General features: G+C 35.1%; 1 protein-coding gene across 1 annotated transcript in view; it reads right to left on the bottom strand.

The window, feature by feature from the left end:
- The window catches only part of EPHA7 (EPH receptor A7), a 294,990-nt gene that overhangs the window by 101,683 nt on the left and 180,039 nt on the right, over positions 1-13,268 (bottom strand). The window lies entirely within an intron of this gene.

Raw genomic sequence — 13,268 nt, 5'->3', positions numbered from 1 at the left:
CCAGGGAAGTATTTATGGTACAGGCACTGGGAAACAAACCCTTCATTTATATATTCATTTTCTCTGTCACGAGCATGAGCTGCAGTTTACTATAGAAAAGAAACATTGTCTGGCCATTTATATATATTGTATTATGCCTCCTTTATATGAAATGTTGTCACATAAATATCGTAATGCTACAGTTAAAATATTCCAAATAATTATGGATTGTGTCACTTCTAATGAAGAAGGTTAATCTTTTTTAGAAGCAGGAATGTACTCAGCCCTCCGTGAAATCAATCTTAAACACAATAAGCAAAGTAATATACCTGAAAATAGCCTCTCAAGCATGGGGTTGGATCAGGGCTAAGTTGGTGCTCTTTCTAGACTAAACCTACACCCACTCACAAGTGGAATAATTGCAGTTAAAAAAAAAACCAAAACAACAAAACATAGATTGTTCTTTACTATTTTTTTTTTTTTTTTACTCACAATGGGGGAAAAGAGTTGTACACAATTCGTTCTTGTTTTAAGTTCACAGGTGAGGAGGATTGCAGATTTTTTACTACTATCTAAACTTTCTTTACAATTCCCGCCTCTTTCTTTAAATGTGCAGCTGATTAGAGAAATATGCAACAATTAGGAATTTAGGAATTTTGATTTAAGACTGCATCAATAAGAAAATATATATTTTTATTATTTTTGCTGTTGCCAGTGACAAAGTTTTGAAAAGAAAATCCTGAAAATGATTCAAAAGGAAAAGTATTTCTCTTGCGTGATGAAATTTTAAGCTGTAAAAAATGTCCTTTATCATGCAGGTTGACACTCAGACTGCCTAATTCTCTCTAACCTGATACTCAGATAGAATTTAAATCATTTATGTCTCAGACTGATCCTTTTCACCTGAGACAGTGGCATGAAAATCTGGACACCTTTAGTTCGGAAGATAAAGTTTGTAATATGTTTAAATCTAAGCTGTAACATATGTTTGAAAGTAGCACCTGGTTCCCACCTAAACCACTTTATGATTCACAGATGGGCTGGGAAGCAACATATCATTTGGAATTCCCAATATGTAAAATATGATCTTAGCAAGACAATACACTCAGACAGTCTAGAATTTTAATTAAAATCTACTTCCAGATGAAGACTCTTACTGCCGTTAATTCTGATAATTCAAATGCTTACACTGAGGGATAAGCATGTGGATACCAGAGCTTCAGCCTTGTAAGGGGTGTCAGAGCTGTGCATCCTGCAACCAGGAGGGGAATTTAAGCACCAAATAACAAGCTGGACAGGAGCAGCTTGAGCTCCTCTGGGTTGAATTGGTGATTCAGAGAGCAAGAAAAAGTGTGCCTGAACTCCCTCTAAACCTTAAGGAAATTTCTCCAGGTTACGGATACCTGGACTCCAATCCATTTCCAAAGAACATTTATTTATGTTAAAGAATGGGCCATAATGCAAGAAAATAATGATTTCATAAATAATTCATTCCTTAAATTCCATAAATTTTAAGTCCTAACTTTCCTTCCTTCACCCACTAAAGTGGTCTCTTTAATGTTTTCAAATTTATACTTTGGCTACAGTGCAGATAAAGTTATTGTAAAAGGGTAACCTCCCTTGTTTTCTCCTCCAGTTGCTGGGTTTTAAAAGGAAATGACAGCCACTTCTGTGCTCTCTGTAGTGCTGGTTGTCAATATAGGTGTATTGGAGTAAAAATTGCTTTCTAGATTTTGATTGGGAGATTTAAAGCTGTTCTGGAACATAAAAATAGAACCTATACTGGGAATGCAGAGGCACCTGAAGAATGTTCATTTCAAGTGCTAACAAGTCTATATGTTTTGGCACTCCTACAATCAGTTAAATATATATTTTCAGGGTCATAAATTTGAACCTAGACACGCCATTCTCACTTTACAGCCCTTTGTATGTCTTGTGAAAATGTTGCCTACAGCTCTAAGGAAAGAATATGTATCTTCCCTTACATTTATATCACTGTATTATTAGGAATGTTGATTAAAGTGATTTTTTAGTTTGTATTTTAAACCCTTTCTTTAAATTAGTTAAACACATTTACCTTTTTTATTTCAAGTCACATAATTCTTTTACCTTAGATAAATAGCACGCTGTCTTACATATATATTTACAAAAAGATATTGCTGACCATCTCTGGTTTTGTTATTGAACATTTTTATGCAGTCAAATCTGTAAATAGTTTAATTACTTCAAACAAATAGTCCAATTCTGTGTTTAATATCACATTGTGTTTCATTTCACTACTGTGAAAATATCTTTGATGAAAAGCATTTTGCTTTCTGAAAGAAAAATGCATAATCCCAAATCTTCAATCACAGAAAAACGCAATTCCATTTAATGCACTTAGTTTCAAAGCTGAAAAAATTAAAGAGATTCCTTTTGACACATTCTACTCTAAGTTAAAAGACTTATTCCAATTTAGAAAGCATGAGCATACCTTCAGAAGGAAAAAAAGAATTCAGAGAAAAAAGCCCAACATATGCTATGCACCATTGTCTTAATACCATCAAAATAACACCAGAAGCCACTTGGGGATTCTCTGCTGAGCTGCAGAGGCTTGTTCACCAATCACTAGACATTCAAATGGAAGTAAGAAATCCCCTGTAAGACCAGCTAAAAGGCTGTGAATTATTCCTTCTTTCATCTGACAGACTCGTCTTGGCCATAGAATGCAGGAATTGATCTTCAAAATAATAAAAAGCCGCACCTTGACTTCGAAAGCTACATATATACATACATATTATGTGTATAGTTATATAGTTATATATATGGAACCTGGGTCAGGTATCACACTGAACTGCCCCTCTGCCTGCCTCACCTTAACTGCTGAGCTAGAATAGATTTTGGTGAACTCCAATGGCTCTACAGGCTTGCTTAAAAATCTTGTTTGTGCAAATACAGAGAGTAAATGATTTATCAAAAACATTATCTGAAAGCACACTGGTACTTTCAGTGCAGATAAAATTTGGTTTCTGCTGCCAACCAGGTGAGAAGATTTGAAGCCAATATTTCAAGCAAATCAGTCAGCACACAGTGCTTCCCTCACCAGCCCACATGCCATCATTCTGCCCTTGGCTTTGTTTACTAGAGGCTGAGGATTAGGGAAGCTGGAGATCTACAGCTTCTGCTTTCCAGCCTGGAAGCAGTCAAATGTGGGTAAGTCTGTGGGGAAAAGTGCTCTGGTTTCTTGTTTCACTGCAAGACATGATACACCTATGCATTTTGGACTTAGATGATAACTGTGTCACATATTTGTAGGGATGCCTTCACAACTCACTTGACAAGTTAAAAGCTGCTTGATGCCTGTACATGGGATACCCTTTGTTCATTATTTGTGCCATTGGCCTTAATCCAGTTCCCTGCTGCTAACTTTCTTTTCCCTTCCTGCCTGTTGGACAGATATTTTCAGATGATGTCTTCTGATAACATAACATAACATATCAGCTCTTGCAGCTCTTGTAAAGGCTGAGCTTATGAATCCCTGACCATACAAGCAGTAAAAACTGTGATAAGGGCAGAGAGTGGATACAGAACATGGAAATACTTATGCTTACAATGCTACCTGATTGTTTTTGTGTTATGAAATTGCTTTCCACATTTTTTCCCCCAGTAATTCTCTGGTGAACTTATAATGGAATAATATTCTTAAGTCCCTTCAGACTTGCAAATATTTGTCAGCTGTAAGTTTTTTAATGAAATTTACCCAGTCTAAAAGTCTATGTTATTTGTTGGGATTTTTTTCCCCACAATCACATTTTTATGGGAGTTAAGACTTAGGAACAGTGATAGTGAAAGCCTTTATTTTTTATGAGAAGAGGAAGAAATGAATAAATTGAATGAATTAGCTTTGCAAACAGATTTCTGATTACAGTTGTTGCTCTGGGACTATCACTAGTGTTACAACCAATAAACAATTTGCTAATACTAAGCCAAGTTCTAACTCTCCAGCTGCTAATTTTAGGTAGAAAAATTGTTTTCATTCGTAATATGCTTTTCTTTCACTTATGTATTTTTCATATCCTTGGCTGAAAAGGTAAAATTGTGCTCCATTTAAGTCTAAATAGGTAGTTTTATTGTATTTTTTCATACTTCACTACATATTTAGCACCTAATTTTCACCTTAATTATCTTTTTCTCATATTTGAATAAGAGAAGAAGTGAGAAAAAAATCTCACATTAAGACTTATATGATCCTAAAGGAAAAAGCTTTTTTTAGATCTCATATTTTTTTTTACTGTGTGTCCATCTGCTTTTTGACTCGAGCTCAATTTTTTTTTCATATATTTTCAGTTAATTGATTTTGTACTTTGGGGGGAAAAAGACAAAAAGAAACACATTAACAACAGTCTTCCAATTTCACTTCTTCCAATTTTGCTTCTTCAATTTTTCAATGCCTCTCATGAAATCTAAGTTATTTTTCAACATGCTGAGCTTCCTACTAACAAAGAAACAAGTTTATAAAACTTTGTTGTCTTTCACCTTTAAAAAAATAGGAATAATGATATAAACAATAAAAATAACCAAAAAAAAATAAAATATTCACTTGCAGTAACTAGAAGATGTTGTTTATATTTAGAATAAGAAATACCATTGTACCCAGGTTTTAAGCTTTTCAGTTCTATCTCCACCGGGGTATCAGGAAGATTGGTTAGCTGATAGTTGTAAAGCTCAATGCAGTTTTAAGTTATCTAATTATTCCTAGTCATATAGATGAATTACTGGTTTTAAAAAAGTGCAAAACATTTTTTAATGAGTCAGCTCTCTATTCTAGCAGGGAGACTGGAAGGTAGACCAAGAGAAGAATTATTTTCTGATGTATTTTATATGGACTGGGAAGAACGACTTAACTCTAAAGGGAAATGTGTAACCAGGGAAGGGGTTGTGGTGGAAAAAGAAAAGACAGAATCACAGAACTGTTCCTCATTGCATTGCCTCCACCAGTCTGCACTGTTGACCCTATTTGTGGGAATATCATTGTGCATGGTGACAGATGCAAAATTGGAAAATACAAAAAGAGTCCATGATACTTTCCTGCAGAAAAGCATCCAGAACCATTATACAATCCATATTTTCCCTTCTACCTGTTTTCCATTCATTGATGCAGGAATGTACATCTTCCATAGATCCTGTCTTAGGTCTGTCAGTTTGTGTAAATGTCTCAGTTTTCAGAGAGTAACAGTGTCCTACACGTCTAATGCATTCGAATATGCTGGCAACTGTGACATGAGACCTATGGATTATCATCTACCTGGATGGATACTAGGTATTCCAGTGCTCCTAATGTGCCTCTGGACATCTGTGTTTAAACAATACCTAGAAATTTTATCTAAACTTAGCAGAACCATTCATCTCCACAGGATGTGAGATGAGTCTCCTACTAGTGATAGACCTTAAAATAGACATCCAGTCTTAGGTGCCTTGGTCTCAAACTGAATCCCACCCAAGGAGGATTTTTCCTGACTAAATGGTGGCGTTGCATACCCAGCACACAATACTCCAACAGATACAGATTGTTTGTCTCATCCTCATTGTTGAATTGTGATAAAAGAAAAGGTGTTATTAATAGAGCTCCCCTATGCAGCTTTCTCTGCTGGCTGCTGGCAGAGCTGCCCTGCACAGCATTTTCTGTTTAGCTGACCACCTAAGGTTTCTGTGCAATCTCCAAATTTGCTGGGTAATAGAGCTCTTGGCTGCCCTGCATGAATCTTTTCTTGGTTGAACACCAGGACATGCATGAACTCAAAGGATCTCACAATGGGTTCCTGGGCACCAGCCATGCTAGCTTAATGGCTCAATATATTATTATGATTTTTTTTAAATACTCTGTGAAAAATCATCAGCTGTGGCAACCTTTAGTAAGAGCCAAATTGCTCTCAAAAATACCATTCATATTCTTATAGTATTTTTACAAGTATTAAAAGTATTTCCAGAGCTCCCATTTTTTCCTGTTTTTTACTGTCATTTCCTAATCTCTTCTGAGCTTTACGTTGTGTATTGGGGCTGCTTTCAAGCTACCTTTATGCTTCCACTATTCAGATAATATTTTATAGAAATCTGGCTTCTAATTATTCTCAAAACATGCCAGAGCATGATGGCAATCTGGCTAATTCTAAAATTATATATCTAAAACTACTTGGGAGAATACAGCTGACAGAATGTTAAAGTCCTATATTTTTCACTCATGTCATATATTATAAGGGACTTTTCTGGCCATCCTCAATGTCAAAATAAGATGTAATGTGGACATAGAAATTTGGAAGCAAAGGAACTATGTAAAAAAAAATTAGGCTAGAGTGGATGTAAAGTGTAAGACAGGAGAGTCTGAAGGTTTGAAAGAAGTTGAGTAGTTAGGAATACATCTTCACATATCTTAGAACAAATATTATTCATTCTGAGGTGCCCATACTCCTACTCCAGTATATAAAGTCTTAAAAAAAAAAAAGAAAGGAAAAAAACCCCATGTGCCGTAAAAGACACCATCTAAAGAACACTTAAACATTTTAAACAATAATCCTACTTATCCTATTTTTCTTTGCACAGATATAAAGTCTTATATTTTTGCTGTCTATCTGTAAATTAGAAGGAAAAAATCTCCTTTATTTTTGAAATTAGGTCATTACAAATCATTTTTGTGTGCAGTAGAAGAGGCAGAAGACACAGATGAGGAAGATGAAAGAAATACAGCTAAAATACAGAGGAAAAAATTTAGAAGTGTTGGGAAAGTGAAAGAACAGAGGATTTTTTTTCTTCTCTTTTGCTAAGTAAAAAAAAAAAAACAAAACCCACAAACAAACAAAAAAAAAACAAAAACAAAAACAAAAAACCCCAAAACACCTCTAATTTACTAGAAGAGGGATACAGCATCTAATAGCCAAAACACTTCAAACTTCAAACCAGAAAATAACTTTGCTGTAGCAGTGAGCAATTCACTTTGTCACTCTGAATTTTCCCATATGTAATTTGGTGAAAAGCATTTATTCACCTCATAAGAGTTGTATAAGAAAAATAAGTAAATGTATGTGTGTAGCTTGCTCTTGAATAATATTTTGATTTTTAAACAGGATTTGTTAATTTTATCTTATGTGTTTTGAAGGCTTTTACTGCCATTGGTGTAAACACGGTTGTGGTGTCAGGCATTCTGAAAATTCTGTCAAAACCCTCCCACAGGAACTTTTAAATGAGATTTAAATTAACCAAAGGGAATCAAACATTGTCCTCTGAACGTAATAATCTCTGCCTTGTAGAATTATGTAAAAGTAATTAAAAAGCTGGATAAAGGGATGCCACATAATGTTTCGCAGTTCATTCTTGCATGTAACATTTCATGCAAATCAGATTATGCTGTTTAACTTAAAAATTACTGGGCCAGATTCTCAGCTGAACTGAAATCAATGGAGCGGAGCTGACTTACACAATCTATGGTTCTGATCTATGACATTTATTTCACTTATTAAATTTGTTAAAAAAAAAAAACAAAAAAAAAGACCCCAAAACCAAGCAAACCAGAACAACAAAAACCAGACAGAAATCTTTCTTTCTATATAATTTTTTCTTTTTGCCCTTAAGTGTAAGATATCCTTGTGGTTCATGGTAAGCAACACTAAACTAATGAGATCCAAGATTACAAAGGAATGGAGTCTGAATTTAGGCACGACTGTGAGTGAAGAGTGTGACTACTCCCACCACAACCACTGGAGACAATACATGTTCACGGACTCAATTCCTTCTCTGTTTCCCTTTACATCCAAGGAGTTAATACTTATGACTGGTGAGGCTCAACACTGCATACCTATGCTCCCACTGTGAGTTGGCTCAGTTGTTTTGGCTTGGGAAAAGGAGAAGTGAATCACTGCTGTGATTGCTGTGAATCACTGTGATTGCTCTTCCATTTCACATAAAGCAACCTGGCCTCACACAAGACCTATCTGGTTCAGGAGGAAAAGAGCAATATAGATAATTATGCAATCTATATGCTTTGGAGGTGCAGCAGCAGTAAATGAATAAGACATAGTAACGTCCTCAACTTCAACATGCTCTCATCATATGTCACTAATTGAGAACCAGGACCAGAAATAATATATAAAAGTTGGAAAAAGAGAAATTGATCCTGACTTTTCTTCAGGTTCTGTGGGTTTTCTTGTTTTCAGATTCTACTGAAATTGAAGAATCATTTTCATAGACATTTTGGAGGGAAATAGCAAAATAGGGTTAAGTTCCCTTCATGTTCCTAGAATTTTGATTCTATTTCCAATTTTGCTTTAATAGTTACTGTGTCTTTAATTATCCTAATTTAATGGCAAAAGCAGGGAAATCCATATTAGGTGGGTTACAGAGATAGTGGAAAATCACTTTGTTTTCTGGAAAATGAATACATTAATCATTGGATATATGTATTTTTACCTCACTTAACTAACTCATCTCCAATGGGATATCACAAATATCAAAAATCACTTTTAATAAAATGATTGTCATCCAATCATCCATTATTTTTTTCTTTTTTATCCCCTGTAAAGAAAAGGTATGTCTTTTTCTACATTTGTCTATGTTGCACTAGCTAATAGCTTGACACAAGCCCAAAAGTTGGTGTGAGCAAATTTTATTATGTGAAACATCATGTAAGTATTGTTTTTGCTTTGCTTCTCCATAAAGGTTACATGACAATAACATCTTTATTAAATTGCAGTGAGCAGCTTGTACATTTGGCAGTGAAATGCAGGGGTGAGTTCAAATTCATTAACTGAAGAACTGAACGTATAAAATTTACTCACAAACTACTCACTGTGTTTTGGATCCAATTAAAAGGAACACTTACAGAAGCAGATTCTTCTTGCTCTGGAGCAGTGAAGCTGAATGAAAAATATATAAGATATAGAGACAGGAATTCATAAATTCTAATCCATATTTTCCTTAGACAAACTGAAGAAGATTAAATAGATATCTGTCCAGACCTCATTTGAAAAATATATCTTTGAAGATTTTGGCGCTTCTTGTGTGTTCCGCTTACTCTGTCATATTGAAATTAGGACAAATAGAAAATCTGTTGTTCCAAATTAGTCAACATATCCACCATTGCTCTACAAAATCTTAGCATTTCTTCAATTCAATATAGTGGTAAAATTTTTCTGGAAAGGGAATTTCACCAGACAAGGAAATCAATACATATGAGTACGAACCTTCACATAAATCTGTTGCAATAGAGAACAATTTGCATGTAGAGAGCACATTGAGTTCCATGGAGTTTACAAAGCTAAATGAAGTGTCTCTGGGATGTATTTGTAAACAAACCTATTTTTTATGACCTGTATGTCAAGTACTAGTTTTAATATAATTATACTGATTGCAACCTCATTTCCTTAAATATAATTTTTATTGCGCTAGAGCATGAATAGGACAGATGCAGAAACTATAACTGGTCATTTCTAGACCGTGTCTGGACTGGGAGATCCCAGTTTATCTGAGCTCATGGAGCAGGTTCTGGCCATGTCCACATCCATTTTCTGTGTTCTCTCTGTTGCAAGAAAGAAACCTGGATATACAAGGCCTTGGTGTGTTCTGAGCAGATTTGCAGAGATAAACAGTCTGATCCATCAGGAAAGTTTTCATGATTGTTCCTGTAACGTGGAGATCAATGAAAATCTCAAATCCACCAGATGGCCATAGAATAGTTAGTTCTAATTGTTCGGATTTGTTGTGCAACATCATTTAAGTAACAGTAACATCTTCATGTGTCTAAGGTCAAATCAGAAATAGAGATAACAGTAAAAGCTTTCTCTCAGTTTCATGTTTCTCTGTACCTAAACTCTTACCCTAAGGTTTCTGAATTCAGAGGAGTATGTGTTTGTGGGTGTACAAGTGCATGCATAGGGATAGAGAAAAAGAAATGCTGCAGTACACATTTTTAGAAGCAGAGAGAAATATTTACTAGTAAAGGAAACAAATTATTTTTATTCAGTTGTAAAAAGTGCTTATGTACGGGCTGCTGCTATTCTGGCTGCATTAGCTAGATCCATGTTAACAAGCTGAACAGGGCAGAGACTAGTGCAGCAGTGCTCAGTCATGCATATAGATTTCTAAAAGGCCTTGTAAAGATTCATCTTTACATATTTGTGGAACTTCATACTCTTCTAATGGTGTTCATCTTTGCTTTAGACAAAAACAGTAGAAAAAAAATCTTTTGAAGATTCTTTATTGTTTTGTTTGTTTTTTAAAGCATTTTTCCATACAGCCATTACACTTAAAAAATAGTAAATTACTGTATTCATACCACCTTCTAGAGGTGTCAAATATAAGCATTACAGATGCTTTTGCACCCCAGGTCAAATTGAGAACGAGAATTTTGGATCATCTAGGCTAATATTTGCATACCTGGCCAGCTCTACTGTCAGTGAAAAGAAAAACACTCAAAACCTAAAGTTTACAAACAGCAAACAGCTTACTTTGGGACTCTAACTTCAATACCACACTTTTTTTCTTCCATTGGCTCCAAAGTCAGTAGATAAGCCAAGCTGAAAAACTTTTTTTTCCTGGAAATTGATCATCATGATGCTTAACTGGAATACCTCTGGAAGACTAAATACCACCTATGACACTTTTTCTTCCTGAATAAGGTCTTTTGAGTTTTGTTTAAACTTATTCTCACAGACAAAGCACCAATATGCACAATAAATAACAGTACATTTTTAAAAATTATTTTTAGTAAAGAAAAAATTTATCCAATACAGAATAATTTGCATTTAACTAGACATGTTTAAAATATGTAAATGCCACTAATATCACTCTTCTTATTGTTGATGTAAAATCTTATTTTTAGGAGAATCATATAGCTCTCATACCCTAATTATTTTGGGGTACACAATACTACTTGCTACTAAAAATTGGTAACCTATAAAGAGGTTCAATGGTTGATACAGATATTAAATCATGTCTACAGTGTACATTAAACAGCCAAAAGATATAAAAGCAAGAATTTAATTGACCAATACTTGGGTAGTGTGTGACATTATGTGGCTGTTTCAGCTGGCTCTGTAACATCACACAAATCTATAACTTCATACTTCATGAGTCAGAATCAATAAACCTGCCATTACAGACTCCAAAATCAATCTTGCCTTACATTCTTCCCCACCTTTACTTCTTCCTATTTTCCTTCTACTTCCCAGCAAAACAAAACAAACTGCTCTGAGAATTTATAAACTTTTTGAGCTAAGTGAAACAGACGAATCAGGAACATGGATTCTACAGGAAAAATCACTTACCATACTCTTCAAGGTTGAGTGCACCCAAGCTGGTACTCCAATGTAGCAATAGTCCCTTGCTCATCTCCCATTATTTTAGATTATTGTGACTTAAGTTTAACATAATCAGCCTTAGGCAAATGAAGATCTTCAGATAAATTGAGAAGCAAACCCCTAATTTATCCTTTAATATCTGCAATTATTCTTCTTTCAGAGAACTTGCTTCACAATCCTGATCTCCAATATTGTGGTTATATCTTTGCCACCCCGCTGTGCTTTTTACCTCCCCAGTTGTGGACATACCCACTGCAGGTGCTAAACTGCATCTACTTATGTACTTAACCACACATTCAGATGTCTTAAAGCCTCTACCATATAAATATCATTAATATCCCAGAAATTTCATAAGCTTAGTCATTGAAAAAGCGATGTATCACACTATTGTCATTCTAAAAATTGTACTACAGCAGTTGTGTCACAAGAATAATTTATATAATGACTCTTTGTCCTTTTAATACATGCTAGATTATTTGATATCCTTATCCCACCAAGAAGAAGGAACAAGATCCTTTCGATATCCTATAGAGAAAGAGGATGTTCATGGAAGGAGTATCCCTGCTTTTTGAAAGTCCAAGAAATCACTTACCTTCATTTTAAGGTTAATATTAGTTACCAGAGAAAAAGGGAAATAAAATTAACATGAATATTATTAACATTTGAATGACCAAAATAATTGCACAAACTGACCCTATGTTTCTTCTCTAGAGTGTTTTGTTGTTTATTCAGTAAAAATATATTTATTTTTATGATAAAATCTTGTCTTGATATTTAAATATCTGGAGGACTCATCTCCAAAGAAGCATATGAATCATATATGAAAACATTTCAATAGATTTAAGCATGGTAAAAAAAAAATTATAACCTGCTTGAACAAGCTAGGCCAAAATCTCAAAAGTAGACAAGAAGTGATATGATCTTTGATTTGGTTTATTATTGTTCACCAAGGCAAGTCTGCTAATAGATCTAAGATTTTATCTTGCAAAATGAATATACAAATACTATGTTTTGTACATCATATAGTCCTGGCAGTAACTGAACTCCAACAGTCTGAATACAAATCTCCTCTGAGCACAGATTTCCTGTATTTTCCTCATTATTTATTTATATTTCCAAATAGTCCAGACACTGTTCAGGATGTGGTTTAATAACCCTGGCTCATACTGTTGAGCTATTAGTGCTCTTGTAGAGAGAAGCTTTTGGCATGAATTTTGCTGTGTCAACCCACTGGAGCACTTAACAAAGATTGGTAAATGAGAAGTTTGAGAAGGGAACAACAGTTAGCAGGTGTCATGCATTTGCTTGCAGAGCTGCACTTGCTACACCGAACATGTAATCTGGAAAATACATTGGCCTGAAACAGCAGAGAGGAATGGGAAAAGAAAAATATAGCACAATGATTTTTCCTGGTATTTGTTTCATAGGTTCTGGCATTCTGGCACAATTTCTGCCCATTTTTAGGAAGGGCAGTGCAGTTCCTACACACAAGATGCTATGTCATCCTTAATTAGCTCCTCTGATCTTTCTGAAAAGGGGATGTGGATTCTTTCCAAGATTAATAACTGTGCATCTGTTAGTATAACAGTGAGGCAGATTTGTGATCAATAGACCTACACATGTATCTGAAGAGATCAGTGTCATTGAATGAAACTAATCATGTAATTACAAAAATTAGGCCATTCTACAAGTCATCTGTGTCTCTTTATTTTGATTGTATTTGATTCTGCTATGATATTTTAAATGATCAAAATACCACCCTTCCCTTCCCTTCCCTTCCCTTCCCTTCCCTTCCCTTCCCTTCCCTTCCCTTCCCTTCCCTTCCCTTCCCTTCCCTTCCCTTCCCTTCCCTTCCCTTCCCTTCCCTTCCCTTCCCTTCCCTTCCCTTCCCTTCCCTTCCCTTCCCTTCCCTTCCCTTCCCTTCCCTTCCCTTCCCTTCCCTTCCCTGAATTTCCCTGAACTTCC

This window comes from Sturnus vulgaris, chromosome 3 (assembly GCF_052056855.1).
Source record: "Sturnus vulgaris isolate bStuVul1 chromosome 3, bStuVul1.hap1, whole genome shotgun sequence".
NCBI lineage: Eukaryota > Metazoa > Chordata > Aves > Passeriformes > Sturnidae > Sturnus > Sturnus vulgaris.
This window is presented reverse-complemented; position numbering and strand designations above follow the sequence as displayed.